We start from the raw sequence: 9,450 nt of genomic DNA, 5'->3' as shown, positions 1-9,450 counted from the left end.
AGCCGGCCACATGGACCTCATTTTCTGCCTTTCCGTTTGTGCGCTTCCCCCCGCCCCCCATTCAGCCCGAGAGGCCCCCTTCACAGAGGGGCCCACTTTCAAACCCAGATATTAGGGCCCCTTGTCATAGCTTTGGGAGGAACAGCACCCAGGGGTGTCATCATGCTGGCGGTGTGTTCTGTGATGAATTCCTTTGATGAACGATACTACGATATCACAGAAGGGAAATTCCGCTCGCCTGTAACCGAAGGCAGCCGGTGGCTATCAGACGCCCTCTTGCCGAGCGAGCCCAGGTGGTGACTGTGCCACACGCCCCAGCACACGCAGCGTGAGCCTGGAGGTAAGCCAGGCCCGCTCAGCTACAGCGCAGTATAATTCCCGCTGTGCTGGAATGCTCAGAGCTGGGGGCCCGAGGCGGGGGTGGGCTGCCACTGCTCTTTTGGGGCAGGGAGTAGCTGTGCTTTTCTTATAGTGCAAAATACCTCCTACCGCCTCCCCCTACCCCCCAAAAAACCGTGCAAGATCTGTAGCTGGAAAAGCAGTGCTTCCGTTATACACAGGGTGCTTTCCTCTCTCGTGGTACAAAGGGATGTAGCCATGGCTTTATTTTTTCGATCTCAGATCCTCTCAACAGATTGCACAAAGCATTCAGAATTTGGGGGTTTTGTTTGACTTTTTTTTCCCCTTGGGTTTGTTAACATTTTAGAAATTCCTTTGCTACCTGATTTTTAAGGTTCTTCCTTGGAACAGATAAAATGTTTGGAAATCGGGAGATGTTTCCTCATTCCGATTAATGGGTAATTTGGCACATTTTCCTGGCGAGTAGGATAGGTGGGATTTCATTGTGAGGGTTTGAATGTTTGAGGTGGGGAGGAAGGAGATAAGCCGAGAGTGAGTAGTTCCTCCTGGATGGCGGGACAGACAGTGAATGGGACAGCCTGGCTTTGTTTTCTTCCGAAGCGTGAAGGGCTAGTTGTGATTCTTATGCGAACAAGCACTAAGGATGCCATGTCATACAGCATGATTTGGCCATGAGAGATCAGCCAGCTGCTCTGGGAGCACCCACTGCTACTGGGCTAACGCACCAGCTGTGCCTTCCCCATTCTCCATTCTCGTCAGCCTGTCTCCATTCCTTAAATACTCTCTTTCTCATCTTCTCTTGCATCTAGGAAAAGCCATGTGGTACAGGTCCACTTAGAAAGCCTTTGTTTTTCCAATGAAGAAGAAAATGTTAGCAATGTGAGCCTGGCCTTCTCCTCTCTTCCTGGAAAATGATGTGATGCCTGGAGCTATGGCAGCCTTTTTGAAGGAATTATCTTGCTGTGGTAAGGAATGGCCATCACCTGGACATTACATGAAGCAACACTATAGACTACCTGGATCTGGACTTCACGTTGTTTGCTAAATGTGAATTCCTATTTGTTAAAGTCCCCTTTTGCTGGATTTTGGCTACTGCTCATAGAAATAACTGAGGAGAAGAACTTCATTACATATCCATCCCTGCCTTACTAGTGTTTCATGCTTCTACCTAAAAACCAACCACTTCCCGCTTTCCCTCTCTCCTGGGTACCTTCTCAAGTCTGCTTTTATTAACCTCACAGGTCCTTTTCATGGAAACGGCATAGAGGCTTCAGTTTTAACTTTTGTGACAATAATTTACAAAATTCATTTTGAAAGAAATATATTTGTAAAGTTTCATTTTCGAAATCTAATATGTGTTGCTCCATTTAGATAAAGATGTTTCCTAGGGCAGCTGCAACCCACGCATGACAGAATGGGTCGGTGTGGGAGAAGGAAGGGGAAACTGTGACTGTACCTGTAGGTCCAAAACTGCCGGCTGATTGGCTCCTTGGTGAATAAGACAATGCTATTGGAAACCCATAACCTTTTGCAACCACAGAGTGTGAAATAAGTAGAAAAGAAAATGGAAGTCTTATCATTGATCTTCATTACACAGCCATACCTTGACACTGTTGAAAGAGACTTATAGTTTTTTGAAGAAAAAAAAACTTCAGATTTTTTTCAATTAATTCCTTCTGCATCTGTCTGGGGGCTCTTTAGGACTCTGGGTAGTTGACATTGTTTTGTCTAAGGATATGGGCCATTGTATTATGCAGCTTCCTGTTTATCAGGACTCATGGGGGAAAATGCTTGGTCTGACCATAGAACTACAAATATTTGTACCTGAGCAATCCATTGATTTTTATCTCATGACTATTGTAGGTGATTGAATTGTCAAAGGGATTTTATTTCATTAGGTGCTCTTTATAAAAAGTTACCTAGAAAGGTGTACGAGGTACATGAGCACCTCCCAGGGTGTTGTTTCCAATTAGCAAAGCCTGAGTTGATGAAGTCAGGTTTTCATGGGATGGCCCAGGGTGACTGCCGGCTTCACTGGAGGTTTGCAAGCCTGGACTCACACTATGCAATGTTAACTAACATCATCTGAATTTTCAACATTTCATTTTTGTTATCACCAACTTTTGGGATTTTTGCTACAATGACAATAAATAGAGGTTAGTGGTCATTTTAATTAAAGTAATCAATCCCCAAAAATATATAATTGCTTTCACATCACAATTGAAGTTTACTTTTCACTCAAGTGAAGTCCCAAATGGGTGTTTCTGATCAGCCTATAGCTGTCGGCCGACCCAGACTCCCTTCTGGATTGTGGCTCCACCTTTGTTTATAGGTAGCTGCCAAGATGGCCCTGCTGCTCTGCATCACGGCTGCAGAAGAGGGAAGACCATAGAGGATGGAGCCCAGGGGGGAGGGTCCAGGATTCCCAAATTTCATGGGCCCAAACTCAGTCACATGGCCACACTGACTGCAAAGGAAGCTGGGAAATGAAGTCTTATCTTGGTGCCCAGCAAGCTGGGGAAGCAGTTTTTTTGGAGACCGGTCAGCTCAGCAGTGAACAGAGATAATAAAGAAAGAGCCAAAGAGAGTGTTACAGCCTGAAGAGGGATGGAAAATCCAATTAATGAAAAGATAGGCTACACCCCAAGGGAGAATTCTATCTGCCCAAATGACGTGTTAAAAAGCGAAAGAGGCCGTGATAAAAATAGGATACAGATGAAGTTTGAAAGACACTCTGGGGACACAGAAGGCAATATCAACTATAAAAATAAGCTCAGTGTTAACCTGTTGCTCAGATAAGACCACCCTGGAAAAACTCCTGGTTTGACATATCTCATTGATGATCTGGGTCCCAGTTCCACGTAACTCCAGCCTGCTTGAAATGACTTCCTGTTCCCATTGACTAGTAAAAATGACTCTGTTTCCACAGAAAGGTGTAGGAAACATGTGGGGAAGTCAGCACCATTCCCTGTGTTGTTACTTTCGTGTTAAGTTTTGGGAGTGAGTTTTCTAATCATCGTGATCAGTCTGCATTTGTTATTTAAGAAGCTTGCGTTGTTTAAAAGAATCTGACACATTAGCCTTCAGATTTTATTTTGAAATGAAAAATCAACACTCAATTTGTGAATTTGTTATTTTTCTCTTGAAAATTTTAAAATAATTGAATACATTCTTAAATAGTATTTGAATGTTCCAGGAAATCTAACTTACTACATTTTTTAAGGATTTATTTTATTTATTTGAAAGAGTTACACAGAGGCAGAGGCAGAGAGAGAGAGAGAGAGGTCTTTCATCTGCTGGTTCACTCCCCAAGCGACAGCAATGGCCAGAGCTGAGATGATCCGAAGCCAGGAGACAAGAGCTTCTTCCAGGTCTCCCACGTGGGTGCAGGGGCCCAAGGACTTGGGCCATCTTCTTCTGCTATCCCAGGCCATGGTAGAGAGCTGGATTGGAAGTAGAGCAGCTGGGACTTGAACTGGTGCCCATATGGGATGCTGGCACTGCAGGCAGTGGCTTTACTTGCTACATGCCACAGTGCAGGTCCCATTTACTACATTTCTAAGCTAGTTTTATTCTAATAGTTAACTGAGCTGTGGAAAGATATTATTGATAGGTTTATAAATGGTGTCCCATAAGGCATTTGAAGTGTTTCAGAAAATCAAATTTTTTTAAAAGATGTATTTATTTGTTTGAAAGGCAGAATTACAGAGAGGCAGAGGCAAAGAGAGAAGGAGACAGATCTTCCATCTGCTGATTCACTCCCCAGATGGCTGCAATGGCCAGAGCTGGGTCGATCCAAAGCCAGGAGCCTGGAGCTTCTTTTGGGTCTCCCACGTGGGTGCAGGGGCCCAAGGACATGGGCCATTTTCCACTGTTTTTCCAAGCCATAGCAGAGAGCTGGATCAGAAGTGGAGCAGCAGGGACTCAACCACCACCCATATGGGATGCCAGCATTGCAGGCGGTGGCTTTACCCGCTAATACCACAGCACCAGCCCCCAGAAAATCAAACTTATTAAATATCTTAAAGGTAGTTAAACAATTTTTAGGAAATTTAACTACATGTATAAAGGTGATCAGTTGTTTGAAGAAATTTGATTGTTTTATATTTATAAGTTGAACACTAATCAAACAAAAAGGAAAAGCAATTGTCATTTTTATATGAAAATCACTATATTTACAAATAAAATATAGGTTAAACTTGAACAAAAAACAAATTTTAATAAATTGAATATTAAAGTAGCTATAAATAATTCATTTTTACTCACAAATCTCTAACTGTTAAGAGACCTAACTGTGGCTTAGTGGGTAAGGCCACTGCCTGCAGTGCCAGCATCCCATGTGGGTGCCTGTTGGAGTCCTTGCTGCTCCACTTCCAATCCAGCTCTCTGCTATGACCTGGGAAAGCAGAGGAAGATGGCCCAAGTCCTTGGGCCCCTGCACCCACATAGGAGACCTGGAAGAAGCTCCTGTCTCCTGGCTTCGGATCATCTCAGCTCTGGCCATTGCTGTCGCTTGGGGAGTGAACCAGCAGATGGAAGACCTCTCTCCCTCTCTCTGCCTCTGCCTCTCTGTAGCTCTGCCTCTCAAATAGATGGATGAATCTTAAAAAAAAAAAAAAAAAAAAAAAAAAAAAAAAAAAAAGACCTAATTGTGCCTAATTGTGCTCACTTCGGCAGCCTATAAATTAAAATTAGAGACCTAGTTGATAGGAATAAGGAGGGGGGAAGGGAAGAGTAATAGACATATAATACAAAGGCAAGAGTAACAAGAGTAGCAACACTAAATAAATATGTGAGTTCCTTTCAAGGTGTGGTACAAGGCTGGGCCCGTGGTGTGTAGAAAGGGAACTTGGAGACACCTGCGATGGCAGGTACGGTAAAGCTGCTGTTCTGTGTCCACATCAAGCTCAGAAAGTGAACCCTAAGAACTTGGGGAAAGCAACAGATGTTCGCTCTGCTGGGGGTCTCCTCGGACCTCAAGATGCCCGGAACTTCCGAGCAGAACCTGACCCTAGGGGCTGACTTCCGACTCTCACAAGCCGGAAGTGAGACTTTGCAAATGGCCGTCTGACCTGAGCCTCCGTGTTGCCGTGTTTTGCCCCCAGAAGGGAAGAGGTCCAGCTGAGTCCTGCTGGGGAGCAGGGGAGCAGGACTGAGGAGGACACTGGGAAGGTCTGGGAAACTGGACCAAGCTGGGGTCTCCACAGGAAGGGCCTTGTCCCGGAAGCCCACTTCCTCACAGGTAGGACAGGGCTGCGACCCCAGGCAGACTCGCGCTGGCTCCCGAATTCTCCCAGAGCAGGGCAAAGGGGAGCCGGGGCAGCCGCCGCTGCAGGAAACGTGTCTGACCAAGACTTGCGACGGGCACCAGGGCCTTGTGCTGACCGAGCGGCTCTGGGAGCCCGTGGGAGGACGAGGGAGGCCAAACCGGAAACGTCTGGCTGCTCAGTGCTGAGACGGGGAGTAGAATGGACACCGGATGCAAGCAGCACTCTAGCATCCAGGGCAGCAGAAGGAACGCACACCGGCCTCTGGAGAGGTGGATGCCCTTTAGCGACAGTTGGAGCCCACGCTTGGTGTCCCAAGACCTTAACAGCTGTCACAATAATTATTATCTTCACGCCAGAAAGGGCGGAGCAGCAAAGGCAAAGACCCGAGGTGTGGAGGTGAGAGCAGTGTCGGGTAAGACCGGGTGAGGAAAGGGGAGGGGAAGGGTTGGCTGCAGTGTCCAGTGTGGACAGGAGGGGGTGAGGAACAGAGTCGCACTAACACCACCTCCTGCCTCTGCCCTCTCAAGTCCCAACACCCATAGCCTTCTGGGGCACTGGCTCTTCCCAGGATGGGACCACCACTCTAGAATGTAAGTGCCAGGAAAACCGGAACTTTCGCCTTATGAATCCCCAGCAACCACAGTGGCACTGGTTAAGTATTTGCTGAATGAATTTTGGACAGTAACAGCAGGAGAAAAGTAGTAATAACATGATGATAATATTCTGAGGTCTTCCCAGATTAAACTATATCAATATTGATTGAATGAGAGTGGGCCAGTATAGACTTGTCCTAACAAAGTTAAGAAATAAATAATGCTTTATTTGTACATCAAATTTTTAAATTATTTTTTCTAGCTGGTACATTGCTTTGTTTACTCATGCTAATAGTGAGTAATAGTGGGTGAGATTTTGGAGGATATGGGAGGCCAGACCAAGGAGCTGTTTAAGGTCGAGAGCACTGGGCAATCACGAATTACATGCCAACTCAGTTACAGGTCATCATCAGTGTCTCAAGAAGATGCTCCGGGGAAGACGTTTGGCCTAGTGGTTAAAACACCCACATCCCATAGCAGAGTGCCCGAGTTCGGGTCCCACCTCTGGCTCCTGACTTCAGCTTCCTGCCAGTCAGACCCTGGGAGGCAGTGCTAATGGCTCAAGTAATTGGGTTCCTTCCACCCACATGAGACACCTGGATTGAATTCTTAGCTCCCAGCTTCAGCCTGGCCCAGCTCCAATTGTTGCAGACATTTGGGGAGTAAACAACAGGTAGGAGCTCACTCGCTTGCTCTTGCTCTCTCTCAAGTAAATAAATAAACAAAAAATTTTTAAAGAGGAGATTCTTCAGGCAGTGGTAGGTAGGGTGGACCGTGGAGGGGAGAGATACTCGAACAGCTGTGATGGGAAGTGCACCAGGGGAGTTGACTGAGCTCTGAGCCCAAAGAATGGAGAGTGTACTGCAGAGCTGTGTTTCGATTGAGTAAGGACAGAGTTTTCATATTGCTCAGACACTGATGGGTTACAGTCCGCTGAACTCAACAGGGCGATGATGACAGAGGAATTTATTTTCCTTTTGTAAACAGCTGTGCGAGATGGTTACTAAGGCAGGGTCGTGAAGACCTGGACAAACCAACCATCTCAACGCCTTGGATGGCCTCAGCCACTTGAGTCAAATTCAGTGTTATCTGAGGATAAGGACGTTATTTTGTCTCAAGGGTGATTATTTTTAAGGCAAGATTCTAAGAAACTTCATTTTAAGGTTTCTTTTCATTAAGATCCAGAGAATCATGTTCAGCCGTTACGAGGCTGTCGGCTCCAATCCTTGCTATTTTGATGTGAATGACTATCTCAGGGGAAGCCAGCGGATTGCCTGCATCCATCCTTCTCCCTCAGTAACAGACCCCTGGCTGTTTGGCTGGGAACATGGATAACTCATCTCCTGGCGTCCATAGCTGGGTGTGAGCCTGCTGCCAAGTTCTCACTGCTGAGACAAGGGCAGGCTACCATGTGGAAGCTTCTGGAACCTTCCCTCAGAAGAACACCCTGCGCCTGCTCTTTGCCTTCTTTGCTGAGCAGAGCTGCCGCACCAGCCTGGGCCTTGCTATGAAGCAGAAATAACCCCGTATTTTATGTGAGTGTCTTTTGGGGCTGCTTTATGCTACTTTTAGAGTCAAAGCTAATCCTCAGTAAGACAAAAAGTAAAATTCTGTTCTGTTATCTCTCACCCACCCTATTACGAAGAATTTCCTTGCTCACTCTTTCTTCCCCACAATTTGTCCCACGGGCAGTTGAGAAAGGATTTCTGGATGTCCCGGCCAAATCATCTCCCCTCTTTCCCCGTAACCCATGTTGGAGAAACTCCAGTGCCCGCTCCTTTCCCTCAGGCCGAGGTGCACCTGTTTGGCACCGTGTGGCCATATCTTCAACCTGCCTGCATCCTGCCTTTCCAGCTCTCTGTCCCCCCCTCCTGCCTCTCCCTCGATGGCTGATCTTCCCTTGGAATGTCCATGCCCTCTCAGTCTGTCAAAGTTCCCCACGTGTTTTGTTGCTGTTGCTGTTGTTTGTTTCTGAAAGGCAGAGTTAAGAGAAGGAGGGAGAGACAGAGAGAGAGAGAGAGAGAGCTCTTCCTTCTACTGTTTTGCTCACTGAATGGCCAGACCAGGTCAGGCCGAAGTGCAAGGAGCCAGGAGCTTCATCTGGGTCTCCCACATGTATGGCAGGGGCTCATGTACTTGAGCCATCCTCTGCTGCCTCCCACATGCCGTGAGCAGGGAGCTGGATTGGAAGCAGAGTAGCTTGGACTTGAACCAGGCACTCCGATATGGGATGCCAGCATCTCAGGCAGTGACAGGTTAAGCTGCTGAGCCACAGTGCTGGTCCCCTCTCTGTGTCTTTCAAGACCCAACTCAGATGGCACTCTTGCCATGCAGATGGACATGTCTTCCCATGTCCACACAATGGGCTCCCCTTCTCTGTGCTACACGTATGGCACTGGGCATCCTTCACTTCCCCATGATGCTCTGCGGTGCCCTTTCATTATTCTGACCTGGTTTTATTCCCATCCGACATAGCAAGTTTTGTGAAATCAGAAGTAGGCTTACTCATGTGTCAACTCTCCTGCCCTTACACCATTCTCCTTTAAGATAGATGCCAAATAGTTGTTTCTGGAATTGAGTGGAGGACACTCCTTGGCACAGAAAGAAGGTGATATAACTCATTGCTGATTGTTTTTGTTTGGCTGTTACTGTTCACACTGGCTCGTATCCTCTAGTTCTTTCTGAAACAAAGCCCTAACCAATGGTGAAAACAATCAGATTCCATCTTGTTTATCTGCCCTCTCTTGTTAAATTGTAGCCCCTTGATATCAGAGACTGTGTTCTCAACTTATTTCCTATTTCCTCGCACTTCACACCCACCACCTCACCGACAGTAGTTTTTAGCTAAGCACCATACTCACAGAGTGATTTAAATTACAGATTGTGACAAGGAATGAATGAAGTCAGGGTCCCTCTTCTGTGACATTATTTGCATTTTCTTTTCCAAAAACTTGTTTTTCTTTTCTTTTTGCAGAGTCTGCCTCTTGCTGTGATGCGCTTGGCTTTCTCCAGCTCAGTTGGCTGTGTTTCATTCCCCAGAAATTACTCCCAGCTCTTCCTAGGGCTCCCAGATGTCCACTCACCAAATAGAAGGAATAATAAACCCAGCTTTTCTTTAGTCTCCATATTATGAAAAGATGATACAGTACCAAAGGGCCGTAGTGCTGAGTTCCTGAAGGGCATGATCAGATGTTGACAGAGTTTTTAGATATCTCCATGGGTATGTT

General features: G+C 46.4%; 2 long non-coding RNA genes across 2 annotated transcripts; both read left to right on the top strand.

Annotated features, from left to right (window-relative positions):
* The first annotated feature begins 212 nt into the window (after positions 1-212).
* Positions 213-1,712, top strand: LOC138849951 (uncharacterized). The gene is made up of 2 exons (XR_011389267.1): positions 213-340; positions 1,170-1,712. It is a non-coding gene; the product is annotated as an uncharacterized lncRNA (long non-coding RNA).
* Positions 1,713-5,053: 3,341 nt separating this feature from the next.
* On the top strand, positions 5,054-9,348 carry LOC127490601 (uncharacterized). Its single transcript, XR_007918689.2, has 2 exons — positions 5,054-6,026; positions 9,198-9,348. It is a non-coding gene; the product is annotated as an uncharacterized lncRNA (long non-coding RNA).
* Positions 9,349-9,450: the final 102 nt, after the last annotated feature.

Source organism: Oryctolagus cuniculus, chromosome 6 (assembly GCF_964237555.1).
Source record: "Oryctolagus cuniculus chromosome 6, mOryCun1.1, whole genome shotgun sequence".
Classification (NCBI taxonomy): Eukaryota; Metazoa; Chordata; class Mammalia; order Lagomorpha; family Leporidae; genus Oryctolagus; species Oryctolagus cuniculus.
This window is presented reverse-complemented; position numbering and strand designations above follow the sequence as displayed.